We start from the raw sequence: 26,544 nt of genomic DNA, 5'->3' as shown, positions 1-26,544 counted from the left end.
CCCCACCCCACATCTCCCATTTTTGCATAGGGGGAAGAAATCCTTATGACAATTTGAAAATTTTCCAGTTGCTGATTCTTCTGCCCCTCGCCATACACACTCAAGATGTTCCTTGCAAGTTACCTTTCTGTATAAAATGTAGCCGGTACAGACATTCTAGCAAAATATGAGATTATAGAAGTGATTCAAAAAGCACTGGGGTCAATAAGGGATTCAGCTGATGAGAGGGAAGCTCATATCTTTCAGCATTTAATGCAAGCTCAAAGGGACATCAATATGAGGTACACCAGCCTTCTTCCATCTTGGTGGCCTCCAGAAAATTCAAATATAAAAATCCTTTGAAGAATTAGGCTTACAGATTTACTTACACATCGAAAAGCATGAGAACTGCATCCATGTTAATTTTGACAGTCTGTCAGCAATAAACATGTTCTCCCATCTCCCATATATCCAAGATTCACCTCCTCCATTCTCTTACCGACTTGTGTTGCCTCTCAAAACCAAATTAAAGCAGACCAGTGTAAAACTTGGTGGCCATTGCCCTCACTGTGGCCTCAGCTTCAGTGTTCTTCTATTTGCAGAGGATGAAGGTGAAAGACTACGGGGAAGTGTGGGTGCAGAGGACTAAATTGTAAGCAAGCACAATATGCAAGACTGCAGAGTAGGTTGACTGCCTACATTGTGTATGGACAGCTTAACCTGCAATTTCCATGTTTTGCTGTGCACCTAAGCAAGCCTTAGCTCTTCTCTTTTAAACAGCTTTTTAATATCCCTGGATATGTATCGTATATACTGTAGTTGTAGTCTTAAGAGAGTCAGAAATATGCTCTAATAGAAGTCAGCAGAATTTTGGGGACATCTACAGCAAAATCATCAATACAATGGCATTAATACTAGCAAATTATACAAGCCAAATAAGACTGAGGATCCAATATGCATACTTATTTGGGAATCAGCCCCACTTAACTCAATGGGCCTTTACTTCAGAGTAGATATGCATAGCTGCCAAGTTATCCCTTTTTTACAGGGATTTTCCCTTATGCTGAATAGGCTTCCTCGCGAGAAAAGGGAAAACTTGGCAGCTATGGATATGCAAGAGAAAGAAAGGAGGACTTTGAAAGGGCATCCGCCTTTGCATATCCCTCCCCCCATCCCCTGGCTGAAGTCAGAGCTATCCTATATTCCAACTTTGTTTCTGTTATAAAATATACCTGTTTCAAAATCTAGGGTTGATCCAAACATGCTTTCTTTATGATAAATTCAATAGGACTGACTTATGAGTAGACATGTTTAGGATTACACAACAAGTTACCCCTTCACATTTTACAATAAGACAATATGGGTCTAATATGATGAAATGATCTTATCTGAGTGACATACATTTCTCTAGTAGCCAGAATTAAATAATTTGAATTAGTGCCTGCCTGCATATGAATAGCAGATATGAGAAGACACTAAGAGGCAAATGTGAAAGGGGGTAATATGGTTCCTTCATCAATTTCTAAGTGACTACAACACAGTCTCCTTGATCCTTGCCCATCCTGGCTTATAAAAGCTAGCCAGGAAGGGCTGGGCGATGGGCTTCGCGGGTTGGTAAATGCTTCTCTCCATGAGGGAGCCTTCCCAGACCCGCTGAAAGAGGCGGTTATTAAACCGCTTCTTTAAAAACCATCTTTAGATCCGGCCAATATGGCCAACTATCGCCCAGTCTCAAATCTTCCATTCTTGGGCAAGGTGATTGAGCGAGTGGTTGCGGAACAACTCCAGGCACGCCTGGAAGAAGCGGACCATTTGGATCCCTTCCAGTCAGGATTCAGGCCTCATCATGGGACTGAAACTGCCTTGGTCGCACTGGTCAATGATCTCCGGCGGGCTAGGGACAAAGGTAAGAGCTGTTTCCTTGTTCTGCTGGATCTCTCAGCGGCTTTTGACACCATCGACCATAACATCCTTCTGGACAGTCTAGAGGGCTTGGGAGCTGGGGGCACTGTCATGCAGTGGTTCCGCTCCTTCCTCCTGGGCCGTGCTCAGAAAGTGGTGGTGGGGGATGAGTGTTCAGACCCCTGGGCTTTCACTTGTGGGGTGCCTCAGGGTTCTGTCCTCTCCCCCATGCTTTTTAACATCTATATGCAGCCGCTGGGAGAGATCATCAGGGGGTTTGGGCTGGGTGTCCATCAGTATGCTGATGATACCCAGCTCTACCTCTCTTTTAAATCAGAACCAGTGAAGGCGGTGAAGGTCCTGTGTGAGTGCTTGGAGGCGGTTGGAGGATGGATGGCGGCTAACAGATTGAGATTGAATCCTGACAAGACAGAAGTACTGTTTGTGGGGGACAGGAGGCGGGCGGGTGTGGAGGACTCTCTGGTCCTGAATGGGGTAACTGTGCCCCTGAAAGACCAGGTGTGCAGCCTGGGAGTCATTTTAGACTCACAGCTGTCCATGGAGGCACAGGTCAACTCCGTGTCCAGGGCAGCTGTTTATCAGCTCCATCTGGTACGCAGGCTGAGTCCCTACCTGCCCACTGACTGTCTCTCCAGAGTGGTGCATGCTCTAGTTATCTCTCGCTTGGACTACTGCAATGCGCTCTACATGGGGCTACCTTTGAAGGTGACCCGGAAACTACAACTAATCCAGAATGCGGCAGCTAGACTGGTGACTGGGAGCGGCCGCCGAGATCACATAACACCGGTCCTAAAAGACCTACATTGGCTCCCAGTACGTTTCCGAGCACAATTCAAAGTGTTGGTGTTGACCTTTAAAGCCCTAAACGGCCTCGGTCCAGTATACCTGAAGGAGCGTCTCCACTCCCATCGTTCTGCCCGGACACTGAGGTCTAGCTCCGAGGGCCTTCTGGCGGTTCCCTCATTACGAGAAGCCAAGTTACAGGGAACCAGGCAGAGGGCCTTCTCGGTAGTGGCACCCACCCTGTGGAATGCCCTCCCACTAGAGGTCAAAGAGAACAATTACCAGACCTTTAGAAGGCATCTCAAGGCAGCCCTGTTTAGGGAAGCTTTTAATGTTTGATGGATTTCTGTATTTTAGAATTTGTTTTTTTTGGAAGCCGCCCAGAGTGGCTGGGGGAACCCGGCCAGATGGGCGGGGTATAAATAATAAATTATTATTATTATTATTATTATTATTATTATTATTATTATTATTATTACTGGGTTTTTTCCCCTGTTCTCAAATTGGCCTTTACTTCTTCTTAGCACTTTAGTGGGACAAAATAACTTATTTAATAAAGTATGCGAAAAACTACTTTGACCCCAAAAGCAGAATCACTCATCTAACTATTTAAGTTGAAAATTGAGAGAATCAACTTATTTCTCCAGATTGCTTTATCAGGCTAGCTGCTAGCTAGATGTTACACAAAAAGGGGGAGGTTGCTACTCCTCCTCCATCTCGCACCCTTGTTTAACATCCAGCCTGCTAAAGAGTTCTGGTGAACACCAAAACTTGGTCACTATTCTGTGAAGCTTTGAATGGTCCTAATGAAAGTACTGTATTGCCAGAATGTGGTTTTTGAAGAGGGGGGGCATTATGTCCCAACATGCCTTTCTTGGTTTTTTTGTAGCTGAAGTAATTTAGTAAAACAGAGGATCCTCGGGGTCTGTTTCCAACTCTATGATTTTATGATTCTATTAACATCTCATTAGTTTGTCTAGCCAGATTCACTACACTGTGCTGATCAGTCACCAGACTGTAGGACCCCCTCCCATCCTCCACTTAAGCAAGGCACATATTAAGTCAATTAGTTCTCATGACAGTATTAGGCTAAACCGCAGAATTATACGAGGACAGAAAACAAAACATGCAGTTGGTGTCTGGATTTGGTCGAGGACCCCTGATTTCCCAAAAATCATCTGCTTATCTCATCAGCTACTGTTAAGTCATTTCTGCTTATAAAAGGGGACCACTCTAATGCACTCTAAATAAATCCCAGCCTTCAGGCAAGGTTTAGCCTTCTATACACAGTGTTGTACAGGCACTTTAGTGAAAGACTGCCTCTCTGCCTCTGCATGGGGAACTACTAGAATAAGTCCATATGTATAGTTCAGGGGCAGACTGCATTGCCAATCAAGTCTTCCCCCTCTAATTAACATTAAGACCAGGCAGGCAGGTAGGGTGTAAATGCTACCGTATACCTTTGAAGCACATTTTTTCTCAATTCTGGCCTGCTGTTTACTAAAGTCTGCTGGGAATTGTAGCTCTCTAAACTGCAGTGCCCAAAATTTTTTTAGGAGGCAGTGCTAAAGGTATACAAGCATACCTCTTACATATTGCAGGTTCTTTTCCAGACCACCACAATAAAGCAAGTTACACGCAAATAATTTCTCAGTGCATAGAAAAGTTATATTTACACTCTATTAAGCCATTCTCCCCTGACTGCAGGGGCGAGGTGGGTGGAAACCCAGATCCAACACGAGGCAACTCCACTCCCATGGCCAGAATTGGGGGAGGGGCTTCCTTCCCCGGGAAGCAGCCAAACTCCCTACAGCTGCACCCATATACCCTCATAAGCAGCAATATTTGTGAAGCACAAGAAAGCGAATCACAATAAAATCACAGCAGGTAGAAATTATCATCCCAACAATCTTAAGACACTTCAGGTTCTTATGATTGTGAGAAATATGAACCTTGCTGATGCGGTTCTGGAAGTGCATTTAGACAGCTAACATACAGGACCTATTTCCTCACCTGCTGCAAGGTAACCTTCTGGGTATAATACCTGGTTGAAAGATGCATTATATATTCTGCCTTTTGCTATGAACTGATTTAAGTAATTATTCCAACAAGATCAGCAGATATAGCACTATACAGAGTAACATAAAGAAAGTGCACATCGATCCCTGCCCCAAGGAGCTTGTGACAATTCATGTTCCCCAGGATGTATAGCTAAAATATTGTGCTACAATATGCTGAAACTACATTTAATTGGATCTACTAAGAATGGCTGTCACCAAATACCCAAAGTTGGAAGCATGGGCCAGAATAAAGTGCATCAAACATTTTAAAAAATAATAATAATCAAACTACAGTACTGGGCAGCATCCCAGATACAAACCTTCGAATTTCATTTTAGTTTAGTTTTCCGCAACATACATCAAGATATCATAGCATGCAATCCCACTTCTTACCATAATATGTGACAAAGTTCATTTATGGAAGTCAAACCAAAAGAAAAGCCTTCTCTGCCTCCACACCTCCCCCCACATGCACCTTCAATAGCTGCACATGCTGATCTTAATATGCTCACTTGGAACAGATCGAGCTAGTAGACAAATGCCCACAATTGCCTATAAATCTGTTTAATGGCTCTTACTCTGCAAATCTTTGAGGGTAAAGCAGAATGCAAAAAGCAAGGGCAGTGTGGAAAAGATTGCAGTTTGCAGTCTCAAGGAAGAGAGAATAGCCGGCTGGCTCCATTCACTAATTGTGCTGAGAGGGAGAAGTGGAGATCTCAGTGTTTTCAATGTGACAGGCTTGCCACAACTGATGAGTTTCAAGATAATAATGATCACAGTTCCATAGGCCTTAGAATATGTTTTTTAAAAAAACACACACACAAAACTTAATATTAGACTCAGGCACCTACACTGTGCTATTAACACACTAAACTGAAATCATACAGAATTCAGCGACCGTTTTTTATGACAGATTTCCATCTCCACAGTGACCCTCACAAGGGTAAGTAGTTCCAGAGGCAAGAAACAGACCACACACACAGCACATGGGCTGCATATAAAAATATATTTGAGAAAAGCACCAATAACAACAACACACCCTATGTATCCAAGACAAATCAAGAGACGCACAGCTGAAATGTAAGAACTGCTGGACGAATGTGCCTTTTGCTTTACAAAAGACTTGGCATTTACCTGGGGAACTAATGGCAAAACGGCAGGCAGGCACATTTGCGCTGTTAGCTCTGATGTGCTCACGGACCCCACACTGGGTCTCAAAGGTATGTCAGCACTGAAACAGAAGCATCTCCAGTGCTTTTCAGAGCTGGACAGATGGTGTACTGCAACAGAGCTTCTTGCAAATGAAAGCACACTAGGAACACCCATCCAAAATGTAGAACTGCATTTAGTACAGGGACCATGCCCTCTTCCCCCTTCCAGGTCCCAAGAGTGAGTAACAGCTGCATTATCATCTTAATATTTTTATTTTAAAAATGCCACACCAGAGGCAGCCTTTTCCTGGCGAGCATCACCCCCCCCCAAAAAAAAATCACCACTTACTTGCTCACATGCTCGCTCTCACTGGAACGCTGGACTTTCAACTCCCAGAACCGCCTCTGGAAACTTGTTTCCCAAATATTTCCAATCCACGCAGTTAAGAGAAGCGCCGCCGTGGCAAGGCGCTTGCCCGCTGACTTCCGACCGCGGCGCCCATTGCTTAAGAGTCGCAACTTGCACTCCGGAGGATTCCAAGCGCTCGGCTCTGTGGAGTCTCTGTGGAGAGCTCCAGACTGGAGAGGGAAGGGAATCAGCGATCCCTGCTTGCATCTGCGGGGGGAGAGAGCAGAGCACAGCAGAGCAGCTACTTCGCGGCGTCCATCCGAAAGGGAAGGGAGGTGGGAGCGAGCCAAGAGGTAGCAGCAGCCGCGATCGCCCTTTCAGCAACAGCAGCAGTAGCGAGGCGAGAGCCGGTCTAGAGTCGCCAGCAGCAGCAGCGGCGGCGCTTTCTGGCACTGGGTGTGCAGGCTGGAGGCGCTGTCCATGCCTGCGGGTGTCGACCTGTAAGCCAAGCGCCGGGCAGCTCCGCGGATCTCCCACCTGGCGTCCTTCCTCGCTTGCTCTCGGGAACGGGAACCTGGGCGCTCGCCAGCGTGTGGCTTAGAAATGCCTCAGCCTCTGCAGGTGGAGCAGGCGCTCCGAAGGACGACCCGGGAAGCGCGGGGCCCTTTCCCAACCGACCCCTACTGGGGAAGAGAGGAGAGGAGGAGGAGGAGGAGGAGGAGGGACGCCGGGAAGGAAGTTTTCAAGCGCGCTGCCGGTTAGCAAAGTGGGCGCCATCCATCGGAAAGCAGAGGCTTGAGGCTTCCCTGAAGAGTAAATTAATTGGCTGTGGCAAATTAATGTCCACCGCCCTCCTCCTGCAGATTTGCCATCATTCCAGAATCTCTTCGACGGCCACGTGTTCCTCTCGCTGCTGCCCCAAATGCGGGGGCGTCGATCCTGCTCGATTGTACCCAGCTGTCCAGCGGGTAGTTAAGACAAGAATCGCTAAACTAGAAGAAGAGAAAGAAAAAGGATTCGTAGGGATCTGAACTACAAGGAATAGACGGATAGGCATTCCGCCCAAGCAAGTTCAGGAGTTCCGTGCCACTGTTGCAACGAGCACGTGTTGCACAAAGTTACGATTCCCCCCCCCGCCCCCTCGTCAGGAGGCGGCCAGCTTTTGTTTTCTGCGGGGGCGGAAAGAGGAAGAAAGGGGGGAGGGGGCGTCACACGTCGTTGTCTCCACCGGGAGGGGGATGACGGGGAGGAAAGTTGGAATAGCCAACAGCCAGAAGCGTGAAGCTGTGTTTTACATGAATAAGGTACTGGGTCTCCGGGTGGCTGATCATCCCCGCTTCTCAGGGCTAAACTGATGTGCAGCTTACTTGGAAGTCAGCTAGCCTCATTGATTTTATGGTGCTTGATCCCCAAATAAGTGTAAGCAAGGGAGGGAGAAGTGGGTCAAAGTCTCTGAGCACACCTACTAGAAATCACCGAAACCCAAAACCCAGCTGTGAAGTCCCAAAACCCAGCTGTGGAGTGTTTGAGTGCCTTTTCCTTCACTAGTATCCCAACAGGCCAACCTCTATACATTTGGGGTGAGGACAAAGGCACCGGGTTAAGAGTCTTGACCGGCAGAAAGGCTAGAGAGGCCAGCTAGCATAAATTCATTTCAGACGCCAAAAGGCGCCGACGAACAAGTTATACTTCAGAGTGTCTCATAGCAGGCGACTTGTGAGCAAATACCATCACACAAAAAAGGGATCCTCAAGACACCATAAGATTTAAGCGCTGCAATCACGGTGCTGGTTTTCTTTTTAAAGAAAAAAAAAGCTTGCAGCTCATACCTTAAAGCTGCGTTACTGGGTGGTGCTCGACCCCATCCATGCCCTTTAGAATGGGAAGGCGTTTTGTTTGCACACCTTTTTGCTGCAACCCACTCTCGACCCCTTATATTTCACTAAGCGGAGAAAGGAAACGGCGACTCCTCTGACCCCGAAAAATACAGCTTTAGAGCGTCCCAAACGCGGAGATTCCCCCACCCCAAATCCGATTCTGCTGCATTTTACTTCTACTCCACGGCGAGAGCTAAGATCGCGACGCACCTGACAAGCCAAGCTGCTTAACAAGCCAACCCGTCGTTGTGGGTGGGTTGGGGGGGGGGGGTTGCTGGATCTGTTTTTGTTCTGGTTTCTGTATCACACTAAATCACACACAAAAAAGGAGGGAACAGAGAAACAGCCTGTATAATTCCTCAAGAACACCGTCACCATAACTCTGGCCATAAAAAAAAATGTTCTACAGTACTTGCGCCGAAGAAAAGGGAAGATATACATACGCTGTAGACACTGTAGACGAACATTCACGCTCAGGGGCGGGGCAGGAAGACGAGCTCCTTTTCTCTGATTGGCTGCTGCTGTTTCGTATCACGCGGCTGCCTGATTCCTGAGTCTACCCATCTCCTCCCTACCCTGGTCATTATAGGGAAGGAGGATGAGGGACGGAGGTTCTCCCTGTCCCTCCTCCACCTGCGCGTTTAGTGTTTTCCAATTAAAAGGCAGCTAGTTAGGAAAGAATCCACCTGCATAGATAAACTGCAGGATTGGAGCCAACAGCAGACGTTCCCTCGCGCCTTGTCTCTCAGGCTCTTTCCCGTCTTTGGCCTTTTGCTAATAAGCTGCTGCAGGAACCCACAGACTCAGAAACAGATACATGTGTACATAAATTGGAAGGGCCGGCTCCTTATTCCATGAGGTGCTAATAACACGCCCCTTCCAAGGGCTGTGAGGCGGAAAGGAATTAAGGCGCGGGAGAGGGGATCGGCTTCCTTAAGCCCCCACAGAAAGCGCTTGGCAGATGATGGCGCCCCGCTTGGAGGAGGCGGCGAGCTCTTAATTCCCCCTGCTAGAAAAAGGATTACGGCGGAGGCGGCTCGCTAAGTAGGTGAAGACAGAGGCGGCATCTTGAGGCGCCCCAGGCATCCTTCTTGCAGCATGTTCTCTCTCCCTCTCAGGGCGAGGAGTTCTACCTTCAGACTGGTTGCCGTTTTTTAAAAAGAAAGAAAGAAAGAAAAGGAAGGTCGAGATGACTCTTCCATCTCCGTTATACTTGTTTGGTTTCTTTTTTTAAAAGGAGGGGAGACAATGGAGTGAGGAACCCTATTTGGTTTCCTTCTTAAGGAGCTGAAGCAGAAGAAGGGGCCAGTCTGGCCAGTGGGTGCTAAGCTGGCTGGCCATTTTGAAAGGGCTGATAAAGCACTTAACGACAAGAAACGTACGATTTACTGGGAAACCGCAAGGTCCAGCTTGTTCTATGTTTGCCAAAATACTGTAAGAAAGTTATGCACACAATATGACAAGGGGGACCTTGCAGTGTGGAGTAGTACTCCTGTTCACTGTCCCAGCCATGCCCATTCCAGGATACTGCATGCTGTTTCCCTTCTTGTTTTCTCCCAACAGCATTATTTAGCCACTGAGCATGCTGAGTCTTCCTTAGACTGCATTTGTGTGCCTCCCAACAACATTTTTTTTTGTACTTCTGCACAATTTGGGGTTTCCCTGAACCAACTACGGAATTTCCTGAGGTGGCTTCCAATACAAGAGCTACTTGTTGTTGTTTAGTCGTGTCCGACTCTTCGTGACCCCATGGACCATAGCACGCCAGGCACTCCTGTCTTGCACTGCCTCCCGCAGTTTGGTCAGACTCATGTTGGTAGCTTCGAGAACACTGTCCAACCATCTCGTCCTTTGTCGTCCCCTTCCCCTAGTGCCCTCAATCTTTCCCAACATCAGGGTCTTTTCCAGGGAGTCTCCTCTTCTCATGAGGTGGCCAAAGTATTGGAGCCTCAGCTTCAGGATCTGTCCTTCCAGTGAGCACAGGACTGATTTCCTTCAGAATGGATAGGTTTGATCTTCTTGCAGTCCATGGGACTCTCAAGAGTCTCCTCCAGCACCATAAGAGCTACTAGGGAGCTGCAAATTCCTTCCCACAGTCCTCAGATGTTCTGACTCCTGCTCACTTGCTGAACCCACAGCAGGTCTGAGAAGAAACAACCTCATGGAAAGAGGCCACCCTGAAAGACAGCCTATGTTTGCAGAAAATCAGCCAAACCACTGGTAATGGCTGCCAGAGAGCAGCCAGATGTTAGTCCAGGTGTGGGGAACTTTTGTCCCTTCAGATGCTGCTGAATTGCAACTCCCGTCATCCCCAGCAACCATGGGTTATGGGATTCTAAGTCAGCAACATTTGGAGGGCCAAAGGCTCTTCCTCATTGTGTTAGGTAAAGGGACCCCTGACCATTAGGTCCAGTCGTGACCGACTCTGGGGATGTGGCGCTCATCTCGCATTATTGGCCGAGGGAGCTGGCGTACAGCTTCCAGGTCATGTGGCCAGCATGACAAAGCCGCTTCTGGAGAACCAGAGCAGCGCACGGAAACGCCGTTTACCTTCTTGCCAGAGCAGTACCTATTTATCTACTTGCATTTTGACGTGCTTTCGAACTGCTAGGTTGGCAGCAGCAGGGACCGAGCAATGGGAGCTCACCCCATTGCGGGGATTCGAACTGCCGACCTTCTGATCGGCAAGCCCTAGGCTCTGTGGTTTAACCCACAGCGCCACCTGCATCCCTCCTCACTGTGTTAGTCCATTGCAAACTTGGACTTGTTAACTTGAAACTTGGGCTTTCTCTCACTACTTTTTTTCTCAAGACACAAGAGACAGTAAAGGGCGGGTGGGGGAAGTAAAGGTGAGCACAGGCCTTCTACCACCCAGTCATCAGATGAAATGCCTGATGACATTAGCATTTGTAAGTGCTCACATCATTTCACATACATTATTTCAGTAATCCGAGAGGCCAAAGATTGTCAGATTGCTTTTATGATTTCATGCAGGTTCATAGATGCCGAAAATCCCACAGCTCAACAAAGCATATTTTCTACCTCCATTTTCAGCTACCCACTCATCTGGTAAAATAATATACTGTCTGTTCCTTAGCATATTTGAGAATGTCGGGTGATCTTATGTATAAAATAAATAGCAGCGCGGGGAACACTGTAATGAATGTGACAAAGTCTGATGGCAGTCACAAAGTACTCCTTTGCACTCTTATTCAGTATGTTTGGTATCTTATTTATTTTGCACAATTGTGCCATAAAAAATACAAAAATCTATCCACCATAAAGAAATCGATTTTCTACAAACTAGTCATAGAGCCTACTAATATGAAGAATAAACATTTTATATCCCTGTGTTTCTTTTTCTCTTAAGTCCCACTGAATTCATTTAGGGAGATGGTCTTAACTGCTGGATCATTTCATTCAACATCCCATGGGGCTCTCAGCCGCAGGGTGGAAGTCAGGGTTGAGCAGCACTCTTATGTACCTCAATCCTTTTCCAGGTTCCTTTATTAGTTTGTTAACAATTTCCCTCCCATCGATGTAGTGCTATCTCTGGTTAGGTGTAGTTTGAGCTCCAGGGCTTCTGTGTTTTTTCCATAACTCGCGGCTGAGTTGGGGCTGGTGTACTTTTCTTCCTGGTGTCTGGGCATTGCATGCTTTCCACCTATACCCTCAACCTGCCCACTGTATACTCCCATTTTGTCTCACTGATGTCAGAGCTCCAAAGGCTGCAGAGGTTTCTACAGTGGTGGAAAAGGAGCAAGTCAGAGCTCTCTTTTCATCCTGTGAGAGTATCAGTCCTTCCTATGGTCTCTGGAACCATAGGATTGCAGAGCCCATGTTTCACATATAAAGTTTATAGCTCTGCATTACTGAAGAGCACATAAAGGATTATTGTTATGAATTTAATATGTGTTATAATAATAATAATTAATACATAGCAAGCCACGCAAAGGAATTAATACTTAAATCCCATGTACAGTTACATGTGGGTAAATCCCACTGAAGTCATGAGAAGTGATTTCTGATGATACATACGCAGAATTAGACTGTGCATCAAGCAACTTCATTCAAATTCAATAGGATGGATAATTAGATCGAGAATTTTATGACAGTGTTAAGTGGATAAAGACACGAACACTTTGCAATGATAGGTTTTATGTCTGCTTGAAAGCATTTGTACTTTATTTCTTTAGATCTGAAAGTAGAGATTATTTCGTTTCCTCTCTTTCATGGATGTGATTGATGCTAACAGTGATCTGTGTATGAAAGCCTCCAGATAAATCTCTCCTCCCAGTGCTCCCAACAAAAAACATTTAATCATTTGAATTGTCAGGCCTGGTTGTTTTATATTTTGCTTGTACATGTGAAGGAACAATGATTTATCTGATACTGTTCAGATCCTAAAGTGTGCCTTTGGAAGCTGTATCAATTAATTTAATTCTACAGGACTGAAATATTGTAATTAAAGTTGTGTTTCTGGGCATCACTTTTTTGTGGATAAAGGTGACTTATCTTCACCATCACCATCATCCCACCTTTCCCCCCAGAACTGGAACTCAAGGCAGCTCAAACAAGCATGGATAAAACATAGAAAGCTGAAAACACACCAAATATAATAGCTAAAAAGTAATTAAACTATAATAGAATTAAAACAATAAAAAACCAAATCTGTAAGATCAAATAAACAAAATTAGTTAAAAATAGTAATGTATGTGTGGTGAGAACTTCATTCTCTCAAGGGCCACATTCCCTTGGGAGCAATCTGTTGTGGGCATGTGCCTCAGGTGGGGAAGCTTGAAACCATTAGTGGGAAGGGCCACCCCCTTCTCTGCTGCCATCACCTCTGCCCCACCCACCCAACAGGTTGCCAGAGGAGTAAAAGTTGAATTTGAATGCCATGAGAATTCTCCCTACCAATACACAGTGAGGTGGGTGCTGTTCCACCTTGTGATTTCTCTAGAGCTGCAACAATGTATGAAGAACAATGTATGAATAACAAACTGGCCAAGACTATTAATTTTGTAGCATTCAAAAGAGCAATTGTTCTTTAGAATAAAGTATACAAAAGAAACAATGAATATAACTCATGCAAACCCTGTATCTAGTTCCAATCCACACTTTCAAACAAACTGCAAATCGTGTACTGTAAATGTTTTAGAAGATGTGTAAACTTTTTATTAGTTTTGTATCCTCTTTTCCCTCTGTATTTTGTTGGAAGCTGCCCAGTGTGGCTGGGGTATTCCTATCATTATCATTAATATTAATAACTAACTAACTAACTAACCAACTAACTAGAGCCTAAATTTCTCATTAATTAAATTATTTGTCAAATATAGAAGGAAATGTTGCAATTGATTTCATCACCTGAGGGTAGCAACAGGAGAACTTCAGAGATCCACAGGGGCTATGAAGAATTTGATTTTATAAGTCTTGTTGTCTCCCTTTCAGATTTCACCACCCAGGATGTCTAGAATTGACAACAATAGCACCATGCAGGTACATATGGACCAACTGATTTACTCATATGCTGCTTTATGGAGCACTGAATTGCAATGTGTTAGGAACATTATGGGCCAAGCACTGAATAATCTAAATAATATTGTTTAGAGTAGAGCATGTATTAACATACAGTACCTTCTACCTCAAAAGTGAGTGCACTTGGTCATTTTGCATAGCAACAACATTAATATTTACCACTTTGCTTTAAATTGATCTAAAATATGTTTGTTAATGTATCCAGGTTTGTGTTGCCATGAAATTACTTTGTTTCAGCCACTGTCTCTTTTTCTAACTACAGTCTCCTGAGACTGCTACCTAGAGGCTGGTCAAACAGGCATCAGATGAAGTTGCTTCTGCTGTTCTTCAAAACTAAAGCTTTCTATTGCAGTCCATCCTTTTTATGACACTTGTGATAATCCACCAATACACTATATACATACAGTATTCCCCCTTTCCCGGGGTGCTGGTAGACTAACAGGACTGTAAACAACTGAGCATTTATATGTAGGTCCCAACTTAAACCTCTCTTTCAAGTAAATACAGTGGAACCTCGGTTTATGAACACCTCGGTTTACAAATTTTTGGTTTACGAATGCCGCGGACCCATCTGGAACGGATTAATTCACTTTCCATTACTTTCAATGGGAAAGTTCGCTTCAGTTTATGAACGCTTCAGTTTATGAACAGACTTCCGGAACCAATTACACCCATGCTCCGGGTTAAGTACGCTTCAGGTTGAGTACTCCGCAGACCCGTCTGGAACGGATTAATCCACTTTCCATTACTTTCAATGGGAAAGTTCGCTTCAGTTTATGAGCGCTTCAGTTTAAGTACTCTGCGGACCGTCTGGAACAGATTAATCCACTTTCCATTACTTTCAATGGGAAAGTTTGCTTCAGTTTATGAGCGCTTCAGTTTATTAACAGACTTCCGGAACCAATTGTGTTCATAAACTGAGGTACCACTGTATAGGCATCTTGGAACACTCCACTCTGTGTTTTGCTTTATGTGGCCAATCCTACACTGAGATTTAGAGTTGTATTTGATTGTGTTTTCATTCCTTCTAACCCTACCATAGCAACATAGGCAAGAAACCAGCTGTCAATGGCCTATTAGATCATACATTAAGTGAAGTTTTGAATTTGGAATATAAACAACTAAAAGTGGGCATTAAAGAACTAGCCACATTAGGACAAAATAGCAAATTTAATCTTATTTTTCTCCCCTCTTCCATTACGAGCTTTCCTGTTTCTTACTTGTGGCCATGTAAAGGTGGCAACATTTATACAGAAGTTATTCTGTCATAAACAACTGCAGTAAGTAAGCTTAATTCAATCAAGCAAATAAAAAAAAACTACATTGTTGTCTACACTCAGTTATATTATCTTGTTCTGGTTAATTAGTTCTAACTGCAGGCAAAGTTACTGGTTGGCCATTGCTTCTAGAGAAATGCCACTGTGTTGAAATGTTTTCTTCAGTTCTGAAAACATTGCACAATTACATTTTATCACTTTTGTCCAGATGCCACGTGCTTGGATGATATATATCTTGCTTGCAATCTAGCCCAAGGTTTGGAAGAGCAAGTTAATATAATATTGTTTTCTGTTAGTTTTCTTTTCTTTAGGAAAGATAAAACACTTCTAACAGAGTGAATATTGGAAACAAATCTTCACAAATATTTAAGATTCCCTATTAATTGATAAAATGTAACATGAATTACATGTTAATTGCCCATTAGTTTTAGCATATGGAAAGATGCAGATCACTACTAACTTGACTTGAGATTATATCCATATATTATGAGCGGCACCAAAATGGGAAGAGTTTGCTGAATGGGTTCTTAGAAATATTGCTTCAGGATTCGGTGGTGTTCCCCATTTTCATTAGTTATTAGTATAAGAGATTACCATGCTTAGACCACTACTACTAAGACTATATGAGATGATTAGAATATGAACAGATAAAAAAATGCTTGTGATATGCTAAAGAAAATAGAATGCCAAGCATTTAACTGGGAAATTCTTTCCTGGTAACAAGCAATCAGCTGCAGAATATGTCTTTTATATCTATATTTCTTTATTGAGTTTCCTAATTGGATTGCATGTGATTAATGCAAACTTTAATCCATGAAGAAACTTTTTATAAAGATACAACCAAGGCAACTAACTAGTTTCAGAAAAAGAATTATCTGCTATATCTGTCCTTCTAAATTAAATGTATTCTTGTAATAAAGTAGCAAAAAAATAGAGAGGGAGAACATTCTCACTCCAGAGATACTACTATAAAATAAAAACATTATCAGTCATATTTTTCTTCAATTATTTTCAACATCAGTGATATCCCTAATTAATTTCATTATCAACTTCTTATCTCTCAATGAAAAGATAACCTTGTGGATCTTTTAAAAAGTTCAAAGATCTTTTATGAATTTGATAAGCACATAATATTCCTGTGACATCCCCTGGCCCCTTTGGTTTATGTGTAGTCTCCTAACTCTCAGAGATCATTTATTGCATCTTTACTTTGGGACTAAATCCCACCATAAACACATTATAAATTGTGTGCTCTGTGAATACATCCTGTGGAGGTATTGGGTAACAGAGATTCTTAAAATCTGTGAAAAATACTTTCTTCAACTGTGTCATCTTCCTGTTTTAATCACCCAATTTCCCAAATAAATCTTATACTTTCTGCAGCTGCAGTCCTATCCAGATTTACCTGGGTGTAAATCACATTGAACTCAGTAGGATTTCCTTCTGAGTATGCACACACAGGAGGCTTTTACGAGGTAAGTGTTGCCTAGAAGAATTTGGTAGAAAGCAATTATTAAGTGTTGCTGAAGAAGAATTAAATTAGCTTCTGCAAAGATATGTCCTCCCCAACTTTGAGAGTGTCACTAAACATGTGGTTAGTAATGATTCACTTGACATGTATCCTTAGACTTTCAAACTGCTTTTTGATAAAGTACCTCACCAAAAACTCCTAACTTAGCTATCATGGTATGAGAAGACAGATTCACCTATGGATCAGAATCAGGAGAAAGAGAGGTGGAATAAATGGAGAATTCTCTCAGTGGGAGGATGTAAGAAGTGGGGTTCCCAAAATGTGAGTATTGGGACCTGGTACTTTAACTAGTTCAGATGATCTGAAGTTAGACATGAGCACTGAGGTGTCCATGTTTACCAATGACGCCCAATTGTTTAGGGTAGTAAAAATAAAAATGAATTGCAAGCTTTAAAGGAAAATATCCAAACTGGGTGGGAAAGCATTAAAATGCCAAACAGAATTCAATAAACATAAGTGTTAAGTTAGACACATTGAGTTGAAAAAAATCTAACATCGCATTTACCCAAATTAGGTATGAACTGGTGGCGACTGACAGGAAAGAGATCTTGGGGTCATGGTAGATAGCTCACTAAAAATGCTGACAGTGTGGCAGCTGTGAAAAAGGCAAATTCCATGCTCAAGTTCATTGGGAAAAGCATTGAAATAAAACTGCTAATATAATGTATATTATATTAATCCATGGTGCAACCACACTTGTAATAATGTGTACAGTTCTGGTCACCACACCTCAAGGAAGATATTGCGGAACTGGAAAAAGTGCAGAAAAGGGCAACCCATTAATGTTCATTTGTAATATATGAAAATTGAGTCAAATAGACCCCATTTGGTTCACTTTTAAACTAGTTATGAAACAAACATGTAATATATTTGAATGAATAGTCTAGACCAGGGATTCCCAAACTAAGGCCCGGGGGCCAGATGCAGCCCAGTCGTCTTCTAAATCCGGCCCACGGACGGTCTGGGAATCAACATGTTTTTACATGAATAGAATGTGTCATTTTATTTAAAATGCATCTCTGGGTTATTTGTGGGGCCTGCCTGGTGTTTTTACATGAGTAGAATGTGTCCTTTTATTTAAAATGAATCTCTGGGTTATTTGTGGGGCATAGGAATTCGTTCATATGGTCCCGCCCCCAAATATAGTCTGGCCCCCCACAAGGTCTGAGGGACAGTGGACCAGCCCCCTGCTGAAAAAGTTTGCTGACCCCTGGTCTAGACTGCTTATAGGTATTGTGTTCTTGTAAGTGGTATATAAGCTTTATTAATAAAAATTAACAAGTCCACATTCCTAGAATCAGGTGAGAATCCAGAGGTGCTGAATCAGGGGTGTAATCGATAATGCAATGAATGAGAATTAATGCACTGAATTTGAACATATGCTGTATAGGGTCCCCTCCTTTTTGCATTAAAGTAGATTATTTACTTAACAACAGAACTCAAGCTCAACTATGATGCAGTAGTACCTAGGAACAAATGACACTAATATAAGCTAAACCCTAGTAAAATTTTTACTGTATTTTGCTTAAAGTTACAACCCAGCACTTTACTCAGTTAATATTACATTAGTATCTTATTATCACAAGACAGTCTAACATTAACCCATTCTTATTTTTATTAACAGCTTTATTCTGGGGAAAATGTATGAGCATGAACTATTTGAAGTACTCCATTTGATCTCGGATTACTACTGTGAGGGACAGGGGATATCGCGAAGTCCCTCCCCTCCTGAGTTCCAGCCCATCCCCGAGCGCAGGGGAAAGCAGGGAGAGCTCCGTCTCAAGTGGGGAAGCAGGAAGTGGGGTCCGAGGCTCAGACAGGGTAGCGGAGCCAGCGTCCCAGGTGAGACAGGAAGGGGGAAGCAAGGGGGGCAGACTTGTCCCCCCAACTCCGGAATTGCGCAGAAAACGTAGGGGGAAGAGGATGGGTCTCCCCAAGTTGTTATGTTGGAGAAAAACACGTCAAACGCCATTCGGAGGTTCTGATTCAAGCGGTTAAGATGTGTCTCTGTAAATAGCACTGCCTTTAGCACTGTAAATACGCAGCACCAATAAAAAGATAAAATGCAGAGCTGTGTAGAGTCGTTACTCTGAAGTAGCCCACTCCGGCCACTGTGACAACTACTTTAGTCAATTTCATTATAATGTTCAGTTATTGGTTTAATTTTATGTGCTCTTTGCAAATTATCTTTAAAAGCCCTATAAGAACAGAGTGCATTACATGCCAACAAAACAAAACTTTTAAAAAGTCTGTACATGACCCCAGTTGCAAAGCTAACTCCACTGACCTGGGAACTGAATTCAACAGGGATTACTTCTGAGTAGACATAGTTAGGATTGTGCTGCTAGTAATTATTCAGAATCTACTGAAATTATGATGTTTTCTCTTTTCTTGATAGCAAATAGCTGCAGTTCCATATTCACTCAGGTAGGGATGAGCCCCATTTAATTCAGTGACACATGGTTCATCACTAAAATGGCGGAACTCTACACTTATGCTTTAATCTGAATTCCTGAGATGAGCAGCCTGAAGTTTAGGTGCTCAGGAGAACTGATAGATGGAAAAAGCAATTTGCACTCCTTCTCAGTTTCTGCAGGGGACTGGGAAGTAAGTAAGTGCTGCACTTTCCTCTCTTCCCAGGAGACCTTGTCAGTTTGAGAAATTATCTCGCCTGCAGATCCTCTCACTTTGTGTGGGTGATCTAAGTCACTTCCAGACCATTTCACAGAAGCTGAGAAAAACTATAATGTACAGTAGACTGGGTGGGAGATACCAATCCTTTCACTTCTTGTGGGTCTATCAAAAGTAAATAGTAACACACACACAGAAACACTGTGCTAGATCCTTCCTGTCACTGGGGGAGGAAGCAGTGGCAGGTTGTGGTGGGGATTGATGACATTTTGATGCTCTCAGGGGGAATTATATGAGAAACATCGTTGCCCCCATATAAAAACTAGGTTGGGGTGATAGTGAGATACAGTACTTCTCCCCTCTGTACAATTCTCCTCTGAGAGTGACAGAGCATCATCAAGTTTTGTCTCTTCCTTAGGGGAATACTGAATTGGTAGCAAACAGTCACCTTGCACTAGTTGCTCCAAGCTGTGTGCAGATGGATGACCTGTGGGAGTCAGTGTGGTGTAGTGGTTAAGAGCAGTAGTCTTGTAATCTGGTGAACCGGGTTCACGTCTCTGCTCCTCCACATGCAGCTGCTGGGTGACCTTGGGCTACTTACACTTCTTTGAAGTCTCTCAGCCTCACTCACCTCACAGAGTGTTTGTTGTGGGGGAGGAAGGGAAAGGAGAATGTTAGCCGCTTTGAGACTCTTCCTCCTCCTCCTCCTCCTCCTCCTCCGCTTCTTCTTCTTCTTCTTCTTCTTCTTCTTCTTCTTCTTCTTCTTCTTCTTCTTCTTCTTCTTCTTCTTCACTTTTTTTTTAAAAAAGGCAAGAAATCGTTTTTACCAGAACACAGGAAGCCCTAACATGGATCTGTGGGATGTAAAGCTAGGTGCAGTCAACTCACAATAGTTCCTAGAGTGTCCACATGGAGGGCCACATGGAGGAACACCTGACCAGGTCAGTTTCCTGTTCCTCCACACATGCAAATGAGATGGGAAAGGTGGCAGATAAACTCACTGACCAGTAGCCATTTTCCCTCTCTTGGACCACACACTTCAGAGAAGCAACATCTTAGCGTTAGAGTCTCTCATGGCTTCCAGCCAAGAGAGAGAAAATGGAGTCTCACCCCTTATGAGTGAACTTCACATGTATATATTACTTTTTCTAAGCAAGCCTGCCTTTCTGAGATTATGCTGTTAACCATAGCTGCCAAGTTATCCCTTTTTTAAAGGGATTTTCCCTTATGCTGAATAGGCTTCCTCGCGAGAAAAGGGAAAACTTGGCAGCTATGCTGTTAACTCAGGATGTACTGCAAGTAAACTCTCTTTACTTTTAAAAGAGCACTGTGACGTGTCTTTTCTTTTAAGAGGGATAAAGGGGGGAAATCCAGGAAATATATTTTATTCTAGAGGCTTAGGCAAGCCTGTACGACCGTTTTCTGCTGTGCATTGAAAGGGAATGTTACTCTGCTAAGTTTGGAGCTTGTTAACACAAGCTGGGAGAGGATATATTTAATAATATTTCCTCATCCACATTCCTGAACATTCCCACAGGATCCATGATCCAATGCAGGTCATGATCCATCCAGATCAAAACAGGTGATTCCACTTTGGAATCAAAGTTTGGCATATTACTCCCCTCCTAAGGTATAGCAAGTTGAAATTATCCCCACCCCAGCTTAACACTCCGGGCACTGATGCCAGTCTAAACAGTGAAGCTTTGCAGTGGTATAGAAAATGTTCAAACCAGATTTTACCAACCTATAAGGAGAGAGTGTCACACAGCAGTAGTTAGGTAGTTATGCTGTGACTAAGAGTAATGCATTAATTTAGTAATGGGGCACCTATTGTTCGACTCCAACTTCCATCTGCCCCAGATATAATGATGGCCATAAATAATGGACCTTGTATTCTTTAAACATCTGGAGGGTCACATGTTCCACATCCCTACATTAATTTAGTACACAATATATTTGAGCTGCTGTAAATATGGTATAAATTAGCAGAAGTCAATCCATTAATTCTCTTTTACATGCATTTACTTTCTTCAGTAGCTGGTAGCCCTATATTGTACAGAACAGAGGTCCAAGCTACATTTGCAACCAGTCCTTAAATAAATCTGAATTAATTTTAACCTTTTGGGAAAGTATATTGATAGTATATTTTTTATTATGATACTAAAATGTCTGTCATAAGTAATTAAAATTTCAGTTTTGAAGGAGTGTGCATAGCACATGTGATTCAGCTCTGAATACTAGACTATGCTTATTTTCATTTTGCAACATTAATTTTCATCTTGTGCTTAAGACCCATCGATGCTTAGGAGAAGAGATGGATGAGGAACTAGAGAAGAGTGGCAGGGCAATGAAAGGTGTGTTAAGGAAATACTTACTTACTTACTTTTACTTACAGAAAGTAAAAAAGCAAAAGTTTTTGCAAGACTGGGGTCAATGAGATAGACATGTATAGGGGTCACAACTATTCCTAAAACAATCACAGAATCATAGGGTTGGAAGGGACTAAGGATCATCTAGTCCAACCCCCTACAATGCAGGAATATATGTAGCTGTCCCATACAGGGATCAAACCTGCAACCTTGCCTTTATTGGCACCACACTCTAATCAACTGATCTATAAACTGCAAATGTTTAGGTTCTTAACGCCCTTAAATATAATATTGGGTTTAGCAACTGCACAAGAAGATGAAAAGCCTCAAATCCCTTCTATGCAGTCAGGGACAATGAGGCGATGGCACAGAAGGGTCACAACCCACTATGAAGACAATGTCTAAGGACAGCACCCCAAAATAGAACTTTTGGGGAGAACCCTAAAGTGACCCTAAAAGGGGGTGGAGCATCTGCCAAAATGGGACAGGGTACCTGTTAGTTCTGATGAGTGGTGGTCCATTTATTCTTCTCACTTATGAAAATCAAAATCAACAATCCTTGTGTCTGAAATCACGCTAGAATTTTTGAAAATGTTCTTCTAATATCCTCAGTGGAATCATGTCCTCTTCCTGCAGAAATGTATGCATCACAGAAATAGACTGCATAGATTCAGATAATAAGTGGATGGCCCTGAAATTTATTAGTGTTTAAAAAACAACATGTTACTAGGAAACAGCTCTATGCTCTGCCTTCTAAGGTCAGCCTCCTGCAATCAAAAAGGAATTATAGGTGGCAAATGAAAAGATGGGAGTACCTCATTATTAAAGGATATACCTTATATAAATATATTCATGCTGGCTCTTGATAAAAATGGCATTCCAATAACCTTGACATTATTTTCCTATTTGCTAAAAAATGTGATAAACATTTCAGTTGAAAAGTAAACCTAGGCTAATTCCACTTACCTGGGAGAAGGCAGCCAGGTAATCAATCATTATGACTTTGTGGGTCAGTTTATTAATGTTTATCCCTTGATTTCTCATCATTTTTTGACTTATGACTAGATGATTTGTGGTTGAATATGTGACCTCACTACATAAAAAAATATTATGGGTATGCTGTACCGGCACCTCCCCCCCCCCAACGTTAAAAGTGTGGCACTTACTGTAACAACTTCATTATGAGTTCTGCCACCTCTCTCTCCCCCCCCCATTTTTTTAAAAAGGCACTGCCTTTCACTCACCCCCCCCCCAGACCTAGTTCCTGCATGGCATAGCAGTACAGTACAAGAGTCAATATCCATGAGCCAGAAAAAGTTACTTGTGCCTAAAATATACAGAAAGCCTTAAAATGCACTGTTTATTTCTTTATACTGTATTGCACTCTTATACATGACTACTCAGAAGGAAATGCAATTACTGGTAAGTTTGATGGGATTTACTCCTAGGTGCAGACTCCCTAAAATATTGATTTCCATGGGTCTTCTCTGAGTATGGATGTTAGCTATCACCCCTTATTTTCCAGGAACTTTTAGTAGGTCATGCCCATTTTGCTGTTTTGTTACAACACAGAATAGCACTGGTTATTGTTGTGGTTATATTTCTGCTTTCAATGTCATACATTGTGCTCCGGGCTAATATTTTATATTCCTGTGCTATGACTGAATGTTAAAGATTAGGGGTATAAAGAATCCTAAGTGCAATAAAACAAATATTTATTACCTCCATTGCAAAAAGAAAGTACGGTAATAATAACTTGCCAAAGGCAGAATTGTTCTTTTGTTAATGCATGTGGTCCTCAGATTTGAGAAGTATATTATTCCATTTTTACAATGTTCATAATTTTGTTGTCTTCAAAGCCAGTCAAGATTTGTTTGCCGTTGGTATTTATCAAGTGTGAAGACTTGAACATTATGTTAATCCTGTGAACACAAACTGAGTAAATAACAGATAAATGGTTCCTATTCCATGTTTGCCAGTATTGTGAGATGAAATGGAAATATTCAGAATTTGAACTTCAAACCTTGCTGACCACAATCAAATTTTGCATCAGTTTAGAGCAAATTCGAGAAATAGTTGCACCAAATTGTTGGCAATCCTGTTGGAGAAATGACTTAGGCCAGTAATTAGCTGCCTTTTCCCTCTGTCTACAAATAAGGGACGTGGGTGCCACTGTGGTCTAAACCACAGAGCCTAGGGCTTGCTGATCAGAAGGTTGGCTGTTCGAATCCCTGCAATGGGGTGAGCTCCTGTTGCTTGGTCCCTGCTCCTGCGAACCTAGCAGTTTGAAAGCATGTCAAGTGCAAGTACCAGTAGATAAATAGGTACTGCTCTGGCGGGAAGGTAAACAGCATTTCCGTGCACTGCTCTGGTTTCGCCAGAAGTGGCTTAGTCATGCTGACCACATGACCCGAAAAAACTGTCTGCGGACAAATGTCGGCTCCCTCGGCCAGTAAAGCGAGATGAGCACCGCAACCCCAGAGTCGTCTGCGACTGGACTTAACTGTCAGGGGTCCCTTTACCTTTACAAATAAAAAACAGTCAAAAACAAATGATACACAGATATTTTAACTCAGATAATAATCACGTTCAGTTGTTGCAACAATTTCTTTGGTCTCTGTTTATCTCAGAAATATTATTAAAGTTTCATTTCTTTCAAAATTGGCCTTTTAACATCTGCAAACTGAACAAGATTAAGTAAATTGATTAAAGCCTCTCCAGTGTCATGGTTTAAATTGCATGGGGCATAGTTTAAATTGATTGTTTTAAAAAAATGGTTCTCAGAGGAATGCACTAGTGCAAATTACATACTAAGGGAAAGCTTTTGTAATTAGATGCAGCCCTTAAGCACTTATCAACAAGGTAGACCACAGGGAGAAAGTCTGTGTCTGAAATAAAGAAAACACATTGTTTCAGGACAGTTCCCTAATCAAGATTGTGCAAGATTAGGGTTGCCCATGTCAGAAGTGCGAATTTACTTTAAAAAAGCTAAAATACTTCATTTGGGGGGGGGAGTTTGCCCCCAAAACCACTCAGCAACTTTTCTGTATGGATTTTCACATTTTGAAATATGGCAACCCCACTAGGGCACCCTCACTGTATTTAATCACAAGATGGATTTAAATAGTCAGTTTAGATGGTGAGTGATCTGTGATAGTGTAGTTAGGGCTGCAGAGTTTTTACTGGAGTTACTCCTATATTTTGGCATATAAAATTTGGCATGAAAAAAATGAATTAGTGATGCTTCTCCTGGCATGTAGTTGCATAACTGCTTAATTTCAGCATAACAGGCTGCTTTTAAAGCAATAAGAACAGGTTTGGTCAGGAAACCTAATAGTTCCTGCTAACAAACTTGCAGTTTGTTCCAGTTAAGGGAGCTGGTAGGTCAGTTGTGGAAGAAAGACTATTGAATTCTTTGGAGGATATTCCTACTGGTTTGGATGGCTGCTTTCTTTGTGTCACTGAACTATGAAACAGCTCAGGCATCTTTTCCCTCTGGGCTGGTATGATTCAGTGATATCAGTTTCTCCCTTTCTCTGATGATACAGACCTTTCTGTTAAGGAAGGAGAGGATCTCTAGAATGCAAATGGGACTTGAATCATGTCAAGGATGTGGCAAAGACTTCTTAGGAATAAGCCATAGACAAGGGCAGTAGCAATAATTTTCTCTTCCACTGGCCAATGATAGATTGCTAAAGAGAGAGAAAAGATAAGAGGCCACAGAACTGCATGTTTGCCTATATTAATTTATACAAATAGATTAAAATTGAGAGATAATTAATTTAAATAGAAAAACAGTACATCTCAACATAGTGGTGAAGACTGTGGTGGTGTGACAATGTGGTGCACAGATCCTGCCTGTTGATGAACACCTTCAAGGCCCCTAGTCTCTCTGCTAATGGTTCTTTAAAAAAAAAAAAACCAGACTTGGACCAGACAGCTCTTCAATAGGATTCCATAAAAGACAGCTCTTTTCTCTATGAGGTTAGGACACATGACTGTCATTTGTCTTCCAAATATGGCTACTAGAGCTGTTCTGAGCTTGAATAACTTATTGAATCCAAGATATTTCACCCAGAAGCTGAGTAATCAGCAGTTGGCAACAAACGGATCCAGATGAAGGCAGATTGTCTGAGCATCTGATATGGCTATAGACAGAACAAATTAATAATGAAGATACAGTTCTTCCCCTCAATCAGGAACTGGAACGACATGTTGGAATTACAACAATAGCAGAAACTCAGAGAGGATTTGGCTAGCCCACATATATGTTTGGGATAGTACAGTCATACCTCAGTTTAAGTATGCTTCAGTTTGAGTACTTTCAGTTTAAATACTCCACGGACCCTTCTGGAACGGATTAATCCACTTTCCATTACTTTCAATGGGAAAGTTCACTTCAGGTTAAGTACACTTTGGGTTAAGTACGGACTTCCAGAACCAATTACACTCATACTTCGGGTTAAGTACGCTTCAGGTTGAGTACTCTGCGACCCGTCTGGAACGGATTAATCCACTTTTCATTACTTTTAATAGGAAAGTTCATTTCAGGTTAAGTATGCTTCAGGTTAAGTACAGACTTCCGGAACCAATTGTGTACTTAAACCGAGGTACCACTGTATAGTGAAAAATGCTGCCTATGACAATTGTGATATTGCAGAAGTGAAAGAAATAAAGATACAAAGCACAGGAATGGATGGTGGACCAACCAGGAGACTAGGGTTTAGAGGTTGAAATTGTCCCTAGTGGACCATGACTGACCATGACTGGTCTTCACAAATACTTCAGCATGGGAAGTTGGGACTTTTTCTTCATCATCAATAGCTGCTGCTTCATTTCATTTTACAACCCTTTTATAAACATGCAGAGTAAGGGTTCTTCCTCTGTACAGAGCAAAAGTGATTGTTCGGATGGTTTATGAAAATTGAAATGGAGAGTGTTTATATAAGTGTAAACAGCCTACCGCGGCATGCGAAACAACTATAAATGTAGTTCAGTGGTGATTTTGGAGAAAGAAAAAGACAGCAGTCTTAAGTCTGGATGTGCTTAATAGTCTGTGAAACGGGATTTTGTTCC

General features: G+C 42.5%; 1 protein-coding gene across 1 annotated transcript in view; it reads right to left on the bottom strand.

The window, feature by feature from the left end:
* SNTG1 (syntrophin gamma 1) overlaps positions 1–8,605 on the bottom strand; it is a 237,163-nt gene extending 228,558 nt beyond the window's left edge. Inside the window, exons 1-2 of the mRNA XM_060277843.2 lie at positions 8,566–8,605; positions 6,246–7,237 (exon numbers count right to left, since the gene is read on the bottom strand). The gene's annotated coding sequence lies outside the window, so the exon portion shown is untranslated. The remainder of the gene's footprint in view (positions 1–6,245; positions 7,238–8,565) is intronic.
* Between the last annotated feature and the right edge of the window lie 17,939 nt (positions 8,606–26,544).

This window comes from Zootoca vivipara, chromosome 8, assembly GCF_965207765.1.
Source record: "Zootoca vivipara chromosome 8, rZooViv2.hap1.1, whole genome shotgun sequence".
Taxonomy (NCBI): domain Eukaryota; kingdom Metazoa; phylum Chordata; class Lepidosauria; order Squamata; family Lacertidae; genus Zootoca; species Zootoca vivipara.
The sequence above is the reverse complement of the archived record's forward strand: the minus strand, read 5'-3'. Positions and strand labels throughout refer to the sequence as shown.